The 13,326-nt window shown below is 44.7% G+C and overlaps 1 long non-coding RNA gene across 1 annotated transcript; it reads left to right on the forward strand.

The window, feature by feature from the left end:
* Positions 1–343: 343 nt before the first annotated feature.
* On the forward strand, positions 344–9,991 carry LOC128948954 (uncharacterized). The gene is made up of 3 exons (XR_008484172.1): positions 344–457; positions 798–915; positions 9,762–9,991. It is a non-coding gene; the product is annotated as an uncharacterized LOC128948954 (long non-coding RNA).
* The last annotated feature ends 3,335 nt before the right edge of the window (positions 9,992–13,326 follow it).

Raw genomic sequence — 13,326 nt, forward strand, 5'->3', positions numbered from 1 at the left:
CCCTGCCCTCCCGAGCCCCAGGGAAAATGTTTTCCAGCATTTTCGAGCTTCTGAAAGACAAAACTTGTGATTTGACACTAGCATCCAGAAAAGGTTTCTGTCTAGATTAGCAAATGCCTAAATTGTTCTTGGTTACATCCCATGACCGGATTTAGGCAGTGAATTTATACTGCTTTTAGGATTTTCTTGTACAATGGTGAGAAAATAGGCAGGTCTGATATTGGTTTCACTTTTTTACTACTTCACGTTCCGTAAGATTCTTTTATCCAAGCACTTGTTTAAAAAATCTACTGTAGGCGTTTATGGTTCACGTTTTTTTTCTTTGCAGCACCCGTGACTTCTATCAAAACTCAATCTGTGAAATTTCTGGGGAAAACCCTTTTGTGTCCTGAAGGGTTCAAACTCTGTTGAGGATCCAGTTATCAGTTGCTCACCTGGATGGTTCCAGATCCCAAAGGTAACACTTTTACTCTTGCCCTGTAGTTTATATCTATTGCATTTTTGTTATTTTGCAAGATTTTTTGTCTTTGCAAAATATTGTTCTTTTCACTCTTTGGAGCCTCTCCCATCGTTCTTTGGTGTAGCAGCACCCCATAGGACACTTGGCTGCTGTCCTAAAGGGGATGGTCGCTAGAATTGTAAATTCTGGAGAGTTTGTAAGTCTTCTATCCCCAGTGAGGTACCGTGCTTTGTTTACTTTTGTTCTGTTGGTTAGGCGCTGCTTCTCATTGCAAGTATGAATTTCAAACTACCCTGTTCTTTTTTTAACTGTTTTCCTGGTTCTCTCTGTACGGCAGGGAAAGACTCTCGTATCCTTGTCTTCAGGCTCGGTGCTGTCCAAGAAGATACAGAGACTAGAAAAATCATAAGAAGCAAAATATGACTGCAGGGAAAACAAGCTGGAGAGAACAAAAGGTGATATTGTTATCCTTACCCTGTATTAGAAACATCCACTGTGCTTTGATGCTGGCAGCTGCCAGGGGCTTGTTAGCTCTTTGTAGGCAGGTGTAGGTGTTCAGTTGCAGGTTTTTTCTCTGGACAAGTCAGTTCAAACTTTGCTAAGCTTATATTTGCAGATTACTCTCTAGCACAGTCCAGCATGACATTTTTGAATGCTGTAAAAAAAGCATGTTACTTGGAAATTGCTAATGATGAGAAGCTTTAGGGGAAAATAAGATTTCAGGGTTGGGAGACGTGAGAAGAATTTTGTGGGGATGTTAGACTGAAATAAAGCACACTGTAGGCTGGACTGGCACGCTGGCAGGTCCCCTATTAAACAGTAGTGCTTAGATTAGCCTGGGGGTTGCCCGTTGTTTCTGTAGAAATCAGTGTTTCCTGGTCTTCAGAAGTAAGCTGCTTTGAAAAGCTGGAAGGTGCAGCATGGTGACAATCCGTGTGCTTTGGATTAAAAGTAGATTTCAGAAGGGTGCTAGGCTTTTGTCTTTTCCTAGAAGTCGATGTAATCCTATCGAGCAGTTTTTAATTCTGTGCTGCCGCGTCATCGGTCAGGGCCCTGTTGTACTAATCATCATACAGATACAAAACAAAAAATCGGACCCCGTCCCAACCACTTAGAGCCCAGAACACGATTTCCTCGGGCTGCCATTTGTGTGCCATCGGCACTCACCACGGAAGCGAGCTGGGGATTGTTGCAGCTGCTGGGAACAAACCGCTCCTCGTCACACAGGAACGGAACTGGGACGACGCCTCGGCCAGCCCCTCTCTGCCATCGTCTCCTGAATCTGCAGCAGAGCAGTTCCGGTCCATCCGGGCACGTGTAATCCAGTTCCTGATGATCTGAGCGCACGGAGCAGCGCTCCGCTGCTGTGGGGGGCTCAGGGAAGGCAGAGTGTGCATTGTCATCTTCCTGAACCTGCAGACGAATCCAAGTGAGAAGCCACAGGGTGGAAATCAGTCGCATATATGCTAAACGAAACTTGCAGGTTTTTTTTAAGAATTGTTTCTGCTTGTTCTTTTTTGTGCTTCAGTGCTTCGAAAACCTCTCTTTAAAATCAGTTCAATTCATCAGTTGAACCTTTGTTTGCAGACCCTCAGTGAGCAGAATTTGTTGCAGACTCAGTGCACGCTGTGCCGGCCTCCCAGGAGTGTGAGGGGCTCACGTGTGCTACTTTTTGCTTTAGGACGCTCTGAGGTATTTATTCCTTTTGGGATACATGATGAGAATTGCCAAGAGAGGTAGTTACAAGGTATGACATGGGGAAAAACCTGTGTGGTTGGAACGTTGTTGCTGTCAAAAGTTAATTTTTCCTTCTTTCTTAGCCAGTAGTTAGCTTTTTGCTTAATTTTTGTGGTATCATTATTTTATTGTTTAAAAAATGGCTTCAAAATCACTTTGGTGGTTGGTGTTGGCCACCAGTACCTTGTTCAGATTTGCCTATTTGCTTGTAGCTAAAATGTTCGCATCCTGTTTATCATTCTATTTAAGAAACTGCTGCCCAGCCAACTAATAACTGAATATCCATCTGTCTGGGACACGGAGAGAGGATTTAGGTAATGTCTTTGTTTCCAGAAAAAAGTTCCAGTGTAGTTTCTAAATAGAGGAGAAGGGGATGAAGACGCGGGGCTCTGATGCCGTATGGGCACCCCAAGGTCCCCAGGAGCGGGAGCCCCGCTGCAGTGCAGGAGCAGGTATGTTCTCATGTAATATTGAACAAATTATAAATATAAATATGACAATTATAAGCATGAAAATATTTTTTAAAATAGTTAAACCAAGTGGGTTTTTTCATTTGTCAATAGGCAGTGTTTTGATTGTAAAAATTATAACTACAAATAATATAAAGGGAGAAATCTAAGTATAGAAATATAAATATATACAGATATATATAAAATTTAAACCTATAAGAAAAAATTAGTTGTAGCAGTAGATGTGATACCTAATATAAATAATAATTTAAATACTTTCCTAGAATTTTGTATCTATTATATATAATTATGAATATAATGCATCAAAAGAAACTATAAATATAAATGTGAATATAATTATACAAAAGTATAAAAATATTTCAATATCGTTCAAAAGAAGGCTTTTTTTGTGTTTATTTGGTTAGAGACGGGGGTTTTATTTGGAATCATAGAAGTGTTATGGAAGTATAAATCTAAATGTAGAAATATACAGTCAATAAAGAAAGGTATTTATAAGAACACGACTGAACGACGCCGCCTTCGGCCGAATGGAACGAGCTCAGCCGAACCAAGGCGAGACCGGCCGAACCTGACGGGCTCGAGGGAACCGAGGCCAGGCTTGCGAGGCTGCCTGAACGGAGCCGAGCTCGGCCGAATCGAGCCCGCCGCTCTCGTGCGCGCTAATTAGCGCGAGTGCGGTCACAGCGTAATGAGTTCCTGTGCCACCCCGCGCTCCCGGTCGTGTCGGTGCGATGGCCGGGCCGCCCGCGGGACGCGGCAGCAGGAGAGCCCCGAGCCGGGCGAGTTTAACGTGAGGCGGCGCCGCTTGCCCGCCCTCGGGGAGGCGAGCCGAGCCGACCTCAGCCGAACGCGCAGAGAGCGGCTCCGAGTTCGGCCGAAGCGCGCCGAAGGGACGAATGCAGCCGAATGCAGCCGCCAATAGCCGAGTTTAGCCGACAATAGCCGAGTTTAGCCGAAGAGCCGACTGGAGCCGAGTGACTCCGGAGCGAGCCGAGCTCCCCCGAGCGCAGCCTCCCGGGCAGGGCGAGGCGCCGGGCCGGGCTCGGGGTGCAGCCGGGGCTCTGTGAGGCTTCCCCGCCCGTCCCTCTCTCTCGCCCTCCTTCCTTCTCCCCGTATTCGCCTTCTCTCGCTCCCTTTCCCCCATTCCCTCTCCCCCCACAAGCCCGGCTCCTTCCTGTCCAGCCCCTTCCCCGCTACTCCCTTTCTCTTCCCCGTTTCTGCCTCCTCTGTCCACCCTCCCTCTACCCCCCTCCCGGGCTTTCCCTTCCCGTGCCGCTTTCCTGCACAGCCCGCCCTCCCTCGCCGCCCTTTGTCATGCCCTGCTCTCGCTCCTCTCTTCCGGTGCCCGCTTTCCTTCTTTGCCGCGCAGCCGTGGGGCTCGGGGTGCCGGAGAATGAAGGCCCGAGGGTATGGGGGTTCATCCGTGGTGCTGTTAACACAGTCAGAATGGCTCAGTGACTCTGTGCCAGGCTGGTGTGGCCTCAAAGGCTGCCCCTGCTGCTGGCAGAGTGTGTGAAGCGTCTGCTGAGCGGGCAGCGGCATCCCCCTGAACACCTTCTCGCAGCAGGGACGGAGATGGAGCCAGCCCAGCGCGTGGAAATGGATCTCTCCAGCTGAACGCTCAGGTGAAGCGAGCAGAGAACTTGCCCAGCATGAACCAGGTGAGCTGCACGTCTCCAGGGTAATGGTTCTTGCACCTTCAGAGCCACAGTGTCGCTGAGCTTTTTTTTTCCCCAGGCTTTCCATCACCTCTCAAACAGACGAATGCTCCCCTTGGAGGCTGCTGTGCCCTGGGGAGCCTGGCAGGTGGCCCCGTTGGTGAGAGGAGGGCAGCTGCAGGCAGGCAGCCCCCAGGAAAACACGGGAGTTTCAGTGGTTTCTGATGCCTGAGGAACGGGGAGATGGCGTGAGCTGAGCAGGAGTTAAGCACGGTCGTACAGAGGCCTGGCTGTTATGATTTAAGATGGCTTATTGAATATCTGTAGTTTCTATAGATATTTGTATATCTGTCCAAGTAGGATATAGAGCCTTGTGCAGGAGAAAAAGAACTCTTGATGTAAGATATGACCTGGGGGAGGCATCATGCCAGGCTATCCCTTCCAGATTTGGACGGCTTCAGTGTCTTGTGTGGCATGATGGGAAGTTCTGAAAATTAAGATTTCCTCTTTGGTGCGGGTCAGATGGGTGACGCCTGGCAGCTCGTGCACTGCCACTGTGCTAACCTGTGTGCCTCTCCTTCCCTCCCTGCTCCACAGGCAGCGCAACACGGGAGCAGCAGGGAGAGCTGGCTTTGTCCTGGAAGATCCAGGAGCTCGCGGTGGATATCTGAGCCTGCAGCTCCAGGCTGCCGCACGACGCAAGGGCTGCACACACCCAGAGCGTACAGGTACTGTCACAAACGTGGGCTGTCGTGGCTGAGCCCTCAGGAGCTGGCGGTGCCAGCTGGGAGAAGAACAGTAGCTTCCAGCCTTTTCTTTTGTCTGCGTTTCCCGTGTTCAGTCAGTCTGATTACTTCTGGGCATTGCCCAGCAGGGTGTGAAATGCTTCAGGGGCTAAAGGGGGAAAAAAAGGGAAACACAAACTATAATCCACACCTCAGGAGGGAGAAGGCATCTGTCAGGACAAACTCTTAAGAGAAATGGGATGAAGAATACTTGTTTATTCGGTCTTTGGTATGTGTAGCTAGTTCAAAGAGGTCTCCCAGTCCTTCCCATTAGCAGAGCAAAGGAAGAGCAGCAAAGCCCTCAGGCTAAGCCATTAAAAGCAGCAGCAGCAGCTTTGTGTGCTGGAGTGTGGCAGGCATTCCTAGGTTTACTTTTTGGTTTTGCATCTAGCAGTGGTAGAGGAAAGTTCTTTGCAAGGTGATAGTTCCAGCCTTGTATTGAAATGTGAGCAAAGAGGAACTTTCTCAGTTGGATTGGGGTTTATTCACAGCACTTGTAAACAGAGTTAACATTCAGATAACATGTGCAGGGAGTGTGTGCTGTGGGTTAGCACAAGTGACAAAGGAAGTGGGACAGGGACAGGGCACTTTCCCCTTCAAGGTACTGGTTTTTTTTCTGGAAGAATGACGTGAGAGCAGAAAAGTTGCAATGGCATTGCAGTTCCCTGCACAGAATATACCCAGGGAGGTGAAGCACAGCCCAGTGGTGCCATTCACCTGCGCCCCAATGGGGAGCATCAGTGAAGTGAGGAGGACTGAGGAGCTCTCCCCTTGAGCAATCACAACAGTCATGTCAACGAGTGTCACCCTTTTCCAGACCACTGGCATGTGCTTGGGGACAATAACCTGTGTTTTTTACAGCCAGGTCTTCTGAGCCGCTGCTCACTGCTCGCAGTGAAAAGAAACTTGTGTACAGGCACTCTGCAAAATTGCCACCTCAGATGCCACTGAAGCACAGCTTTGGCTTTCAGGCATCTCCCCTGCAAGCTGTCCCTTGCGGCGTTTCCGCACTGGGTTCATTGTAAATTCATTCCTCCCATTTTTTATTTGTAATTTCCAAAGAATATCAGTCGACTTTTACGGCCTCTTCAGGGCTCCCCAAGCTTCATACCACACCTAAATGCTCGTTTTCACTGCCTGAAGGGCTTCTCTCACCCGAGTGATTCTATGAATTTGGCCTGTACTTCAGCTTAAGGGGAAAGCTGTACATTGATTGCATTTTGGAGAAAAAGATTTGACTGTCCAGCTGTAAATTTATCTTGTGTTTTGCCTTCCAGGTTCGCTCGTATTGTAATTTGCAAATGGCACGGCAAATGCCACGAGAGCAGCTGGTGAAGGTGGCTCAGAAGCAATGACAAGAATGTGCTGCAAAGTTGGGTCCAGCAGTCCAGCTTCCCGACACGGTAGGGCAGGCACACCTTTTGATAAAGCATCAAACGCTGTAGTTTTTATTCTTGGTGTTTGTCTGCGCTCCCATTCTGATCACCCCTTGAAGTATTATTTTTCAAAATGATATCTAGGAGAGAAATCATGTTTATTCAGGGGGAGCCATAATTTTCATCTGTTCCAAATGCACCAGGTGTGTTTTAAGGCCTGCACACACAGCAAGAGCTGCAGAGCTTGTTGTGCAGTTTCCTGCAGCACTGATTCATTCTGTATTCCAGTAACCATGCCCTGGGCTGCCAGCCAGGCTCAATGCCAGGAGCGGGAGGAGCAGACCCGAGAGGTGCTTTGGGTGGAGCCCAGCCAGGTTTCAGGCAGCCCGCAGAGTCTGCCCTTGCAGTCCACGCCGGTCTGCTGTTGCCATCTGCTGGAAAAATCCCTAATGGATATTTCCAAAGGTGGGGAGGAGCATCCGCTCCTGTCACGGACCTGCTGGGGGCTCTTTGCCCTCTGGCTCCGTGCGCTCTGCCCAAGAACAGCGTGTGCAGCAGGCTGTCACCGCTCTCTGCAGGGTGAAGCACCTTCAGCCAAGGTCAGTGCAAGAGCAAAACAATCCTGCCAGCAAAGCCTGCTACTAGAGAGGCAAACAATGATCCTTCCAAAGGAATTCATCCTTCTTCTCCCTTACAACTCTCCTGTGTCATCACACCGCAGAATGGTTTGGGGTGGAAGAGATCTTGAAAACGACCTAGTTCCACCCCTGTCCTGGGCAGGCTCACCTTCCTCTGGGCCAGGGTGCTGTGCTGTCGCAGATCAGGTGGCAGATCTGTGGAAATTGTAATGATATTATTAAGGCGTGTCTCTTATTGCCTTGCCATTCGTGAATCCCGAGGCTGTCTTGTCCTAGTTTAGCTTTCTGATGTGGAGGAGCAGAACTGCCAACTGATATGGAATTTGGTGCTCTCTGTGGAGTGACATCCTGTAAAATTTCTGTCCCAGGAATGCTGTCACGATGGCTCTGCTCCATAGAGAATGACACGGCCTGATTGTCAGCAATTTTTGCTTCTGCAATAGTGTAAAAATGCTAAAATTTGAACACGGCTTATTATTTCAAAAGAGAATATTTTAAAACTGGAAGAGATAGCTGAATTTACACCTGAAAGGTAGCAAGAGCAAATACATAGAATATTTCTCCCTGTTTGTAGATATACTTTTCATTCAAAATTATGCTGATGGGGATATGCTTTTATGTATTTAGTGACTTTACAGATTTATTCCCCGAGTTTTTTGAGTTCATAGAATCATGGAATAATTCAGGTTGGAAGGGGCTCTAAAGATCACCTCGTTCCAAGCCTGGTGCCGTGGGCAAGGACACGGTTCCATGGACCAGGTTGCTCTGAGCCTGATCCCAGAGCACCAATGGGCCTTGGAACACTTCCAGGGATGGGGCAGCCCCAGCATGTGTGAGCAACCTGTGCCACGCAGGTGCCAGAGGAAGAAGAAAGCCCTTCCCAGCTGGAGCAGAGGCTGCTGCAGCTTGGCGCAGCCTCGTGTCACCGAGCGTGTGAGACAAAAGGGCCCTTCCCGTGGAGGGAGAACGGCACTGAAAGATCTTTTTTGGGAGGAGCGGAGCCATGGAATGCCAAAGCAGCCTTCAGTTCTTGCAGCAGAGTTGGGAACAACTGGAAGCAGGAGCAGAGCTGGCCTGGTGCCTGGCAGCTCTGCAGGCAGTGGGGATGGAGAAGGTGCAGTTGTCTGTCTTCTTGGCTGAGTCTTGAAAAATGAGGCACTTTTCTGTAGTTCCTTTTCAAGCATTACGTGGCAGTTGCCCCTAGAAGTCCAAAGGCAGCTGTTTTCTTAGCAGGAGGAAGTCAGGAAGAGGCAAAGCAGGCAAAGACATCAGATAAGTCTGGATAAAAATCTTGGCTAAGCTGTTTTTCCCCCACCTCCAAACAGGCAATTCTGAAGCGCTGAGCAGAGATCTGCCCCCGGGAGGCAGAGCAGAGCCGCTCTGTGAGAGCTGACACGGGAGCTGTGGTGAGGACAGCTGCTCCCCTGCCTCGGTGTGGGACCTGCTGAGCTGCCGTTCCTGTGCTGGGAGTGTTTCTCCTCTCATGCAGGCAAACCAGAGAGCTCCTAGGGAAGGAGCAGGTAAGGTTGAAGTGCCGAGATCTCCCCGGTAAGAAGTGCCGTGACAAAAGGAAATGGCCTCAAGTTGCAGCAGGGAAGGCTCAGATTGGCTTTGAGGACCAATTTGTTCACTGAAAGGGTGGTCAGGCGTAGGAGCGGGCTGCCCAGGGCAGTCCTCATTGCTGGAGACATTTGAAGCATGGCAAGATGTGGTGTTTAGGGACCTGATTTGGGTGGGGGCTTGGCAGTGCTGGGGCAGCAGCTGGGCTCAATGGCCTTAGCAGGCTTTTGCAGCCTAAAGGATGCTATGGTTCTGGAAAGCCTCGACCCCTCTGGCTCCGACACCACACCTGGATGCTGACGGAAGGAGGCTGGTCATGGAGCCTGGAGGTGCCTGTGCCACAGGGAGGGAGAGGACAAGGCAGCGTCACCTGCAGGGAGGGTCTCGTCCCCAGAGAGCGGCCAGTGACTCCATCCGTGCCCGGGGCTCTGGGTGCACCCTCGGGGTGGACACCTGCCCTCAGGTTTCCCTCTGGGCACCCGGGGAGGGAACCGGGTCCATCCGTGTGGCAGCTCCAGGGCCTGCAGGCTCTGGGGCCCTGCAGCCGTGCGCCCTGTCACAGGGCGGCAGGGACGTGACGCTGCCCGGCCGCGCCGCTGGCCTGGGATCCTTGCTGCTTTCCTCCCGATCCCACATGGCTGTAGCAGCAATCTTGTGTCTTTTCTTTAAAAGTGTCCTTGGGAGAGTTCAAAGAGAGGGTAATTAGTTATGTCAAAGCCTACATATTTGACCTGTTGGCACTCAAGAGAAAAGACAAGAACCTGCTTGGCATCCTTGTGCCTGGAAGTCATTGTGACCCAGGGAAGTGAGGAAGGGGCTGGCCGAGGTCACTGAGGCTCTGAGATGGAGGTGAGTTTGCATTCCAGTTGATTGGAACGGAGGCTCATCAGAAGTTTCCTCGGCTATCCAAGGCACAGAGCCCTGGAGGCAAGTGAGCCTGAGCTGCTGCACGCTTGCTGTGAGCTTTGGGGTGAGGGTGCATCGTTGCAGGCCTGGGATGGATTGAAATGCGCTGAGGAAAGCAGCGGGAGGGAGGGAGGGAAATGCTCTGTTAGCTTGTGCCAATTCTTCTGTCAGACTCATCACGGCGGGACAGCGTGAAGACTGAAAGTGTGAGAAGATGTGGAGGGGAAGAGAGAATCTGACGGGAGCAGCGAACGCACGAGTGCACGAATTTTGCTTTTTGCTTGGATGTAAACTCAGGAGTTGAAAGGAATTTGGGAGTGAGAAGGGACATTTCAGAAGGAGAAGAAGAAAAAGAGGTTGTTGTTGTTGTTACAGTCCTGGCAAAATCTTTTGTTCTAGCTAATAAAAGAAGTTAGTTTAAGAAATAAAAAGAAAAAAATGTAGTGTTTTTTTTTTTACTTGACTATTATATTCATTGGTGGTATATGGTGTGTTGTTTTATTTCTTGGTATTATTAACTCTGTGTAAATTGTTTTTTGAGTGAAGCTGACTTTCTGGATGGGTTGGTTTGTATTTGAGGCAGCATTAATTTCAATAGGATTGTTTCATAGATTTCTGATATGTATTACTGGGATTTTGGTTTTGTTTGCTGTATGTATAAACATAGAGCTTTGGTAGGGCCAGCTGGGCTGCTGGAGTTTTGGGTGTGAATTTATGAGATGGCTTTTGTTAAATGCAGATTTTAATTTTTGAAATGTTTTTCAATGTAGTGGTTTTAAGGTGGTTTTTAAGAATTCATTGTTTTGTTTTCTGTTGTTTGTAGTTGGTGTATGATAAGGGATGTGGTGTGACTTCTTGAACGCTATGGTTTTAGTGTTCCTAAGTTCTGATTTCTTTCTGGTTCGATAGTTGTTTTTTTTTTTATTTTTTGGGACAGGGGCATTTATATGGTGGGTTTTTATAGGCAATACGTTTTTTAATTTAGGTAGTGATATTTTTTAGTATTTTAATAGTTTAGGTTTTTGATTTTCATGGTTTTAATTATTTTTTTTAATTTTTTCAAATAACTTTTCTAGATGATAGGTTATTATTTGTGCATTAGCATAAAGGTAGAGCTTTGGGGACTTTTTTTAGTAATGTTTAGGGTCAGTTGTACAGTTTTGAGTCTAGTGAGTTGGTTTGATTTAATTTTTACTGGGTGTTTGTTTTTATTAGCAGTTGTGTCATTTTCAAGGTGTATTTGAGTTTTTTGGGGTTTTTGAGATACTGGTTTAGGAGGAAGTTTATGATGAGAATGTGCGGAGGTTTTGGGCTACTTTATAGTGGGGTTTAATATTTATTGACAGTTAGGTTTATTTGAGTTTTTATTAGGGTTCAATGACGTTGTGGGACGTTTGTTCCGTTAGTAATAGCAATGGGTTTTGTTTTGATGTGCTGCGATGGGACGAGCGTGTGCTGCGTGCCGGTGCTGACAAAGGTACGGTATTGTTGTGGTTCTGGTGCGTGAGGTTAATGAACTTGTATGGTTTAATATAGAGATGAAAATAGAAATAAATATACATTTAAAAATAAATATAACATTAGAGTGGTAGACATAAATATAGATAACAGATACATACATAAAACTATAATGCGTGGTATATAATTGTAATATATTATCATATAGATTAATGATAGTCTGTTATATATATATATACACAAAGATATATAAATATAGATTATAAATATAAAAACATTTAAATAGAGTTAAAATAAATGGGGGGGTGTTATTAGGTTGTAGGCTGGGGTTTTTAAATAAATGATAGAAATAAAATATCAATTCAGATATACAAATATATTTATTTAAATTAAATATTTATAGAGATTTGTATTTGTATATATAAGTAAAAAAAATATAATACAGAAAATACATATCTATTATATTAGAAGGTATTCTCTCTAATATATATAATATCTATGAATATAATAAATAAAAATATCTATATAAATATCATTATAATTTTGAAAAATAAATTTACCTGCTACATTTTAAATCTGGTTCACATAAAGGGGTGTCCTTGGTTTTTATTTGGTTAGAGGCAGGAGTTTTATTTGAAATAATGTAAGTAATATAGAAATGTGGATCTTAAGATAGAAGTATATAATAAATATATAAAGAGAAATTGCTAAAGTATTAATACAAATTTATATATAAATATATGGAAGTAATATGAAGAGTTGTAGTATAGAATATAAATAATATTATATGGCAATATAAATTATAAATGGGAATATAAATATAAAAATATGTAAATATAGCTTAAAAAAAAGGGAATGTTTTGGCTTTTATTTAAGTAGAGGCAGGGGGTTTTTTTTGAATATTGTAAGTGTTACAGAAGTAAAAATCTTGACGCAGAAATATATAATCAATGTATAAAAATATGTATAAAAATTCATAAATAACTACTCGCATCAGATGTAATATAGAATATAAATTTGTTTATAACTTGACATTGATAAAGATAAATGTATAAGTAAGCAATAGACATTAATATACATGATAAATACAAATATGAATATAAAAATCAGACATAAGGATAAAACCTATTTAAATATTGTTTAAATGAAAGGGTTGGGGTCTTTTTTATTATTGGGTTTGAGGCAGGGTTTTTATTTTAAATAATATGAATGTAGATATTATTGTTATATATTTCTAAATATTGAGATATACAATCAAGATCTAAATATATATATAAACACAAAATATTAGCAAATAGAAATAATAGGAAGAGATGTAATGGAGAATACAAATAAGAGTATACGTTAGTATACATTTTAAATGTAAATGTGAATATGAACCTGAAAAATAGAGTTTTAAAAAATATTTAAATACAGTTGAGAAGACTGGGGTTCTTTTTGGCTTTAATGTGGGTAGAGGCAGGGGTTTTATTTTAAATAATGTAAGTGTTGCAGATGTAAAAATCCTAACACAGAAAGATATAATAAATATATAAACATATGAATAAAAGTATATAAAAAATATAAGTAATAGGAACACATGTAACATAGAATATAAATTATAACTAAATCGCTAAATAGAAATGCAAAATCGATCATACATCAGTAAACATTTTAAATACAAATTTGAAAAATATTTTTTTTAAGATTTTTAATACAGTTGAAATGAAAGGGGGTTTTATTTGCCATGTATGGGGTAGAGGCAGGGGTTTTGAGTACTGTAAGTGTTACAGAAGTAAAAATCCGAACAGAAATATATACTTACTATGTAAAAATATGTATAAAAATATACAAATAAATTTAAGTTTTAGGGATATATGCAATATGGAATAGAAATGTATTCATAAAAACAAATGTATAAATGGACAGTATACATCAATATACATTATTGATAGAAATGTGAATATTAAAAGGAAAAAAACCTTTTTTTAAATTTTTAATTTTCTTTTTTTTAAGAAATTGTTGTGGTTTTGTTTTGTTTTTTTTTATCCTATTAGATTAGAGGCAGAAGTTTATTTTTCCTCTTCGCGGTTGTTTTGGGGCATTTATTTCAGAGCAGTTTTCGGCGGGGGCCGCCCCTGTTCTTTTTCGCCGCCTTCCCTGCCCGCAGCCCCGAGGCGCGCTGCGCCCCCGGCTGGGGCGTGCGGCAGTGCTGCCGCCTTGTGGGCAGAGCGCGGTACTGCAGCCCTGCACCGAGAAGCCGCCACCTTGGGAGTGGCGCATCGCGGATGTCGCGGAC

This window comes from Melozone crissalis, unplaced genomic scaffold (genome assembly GCF_028551555.1).
Source record: "Melozone crissalis strain CALT ecotype California unplaced genomic scaffold, PUWL_Pcris_2 ptg000184l_1, whole genome shotgun sequence".
Taxonomy (NCBI): Eukaryota; Metazoa; Chordata; class Aves; order Passeriformes; family Passerellidae; genus Melozone; species Melozone crissalis.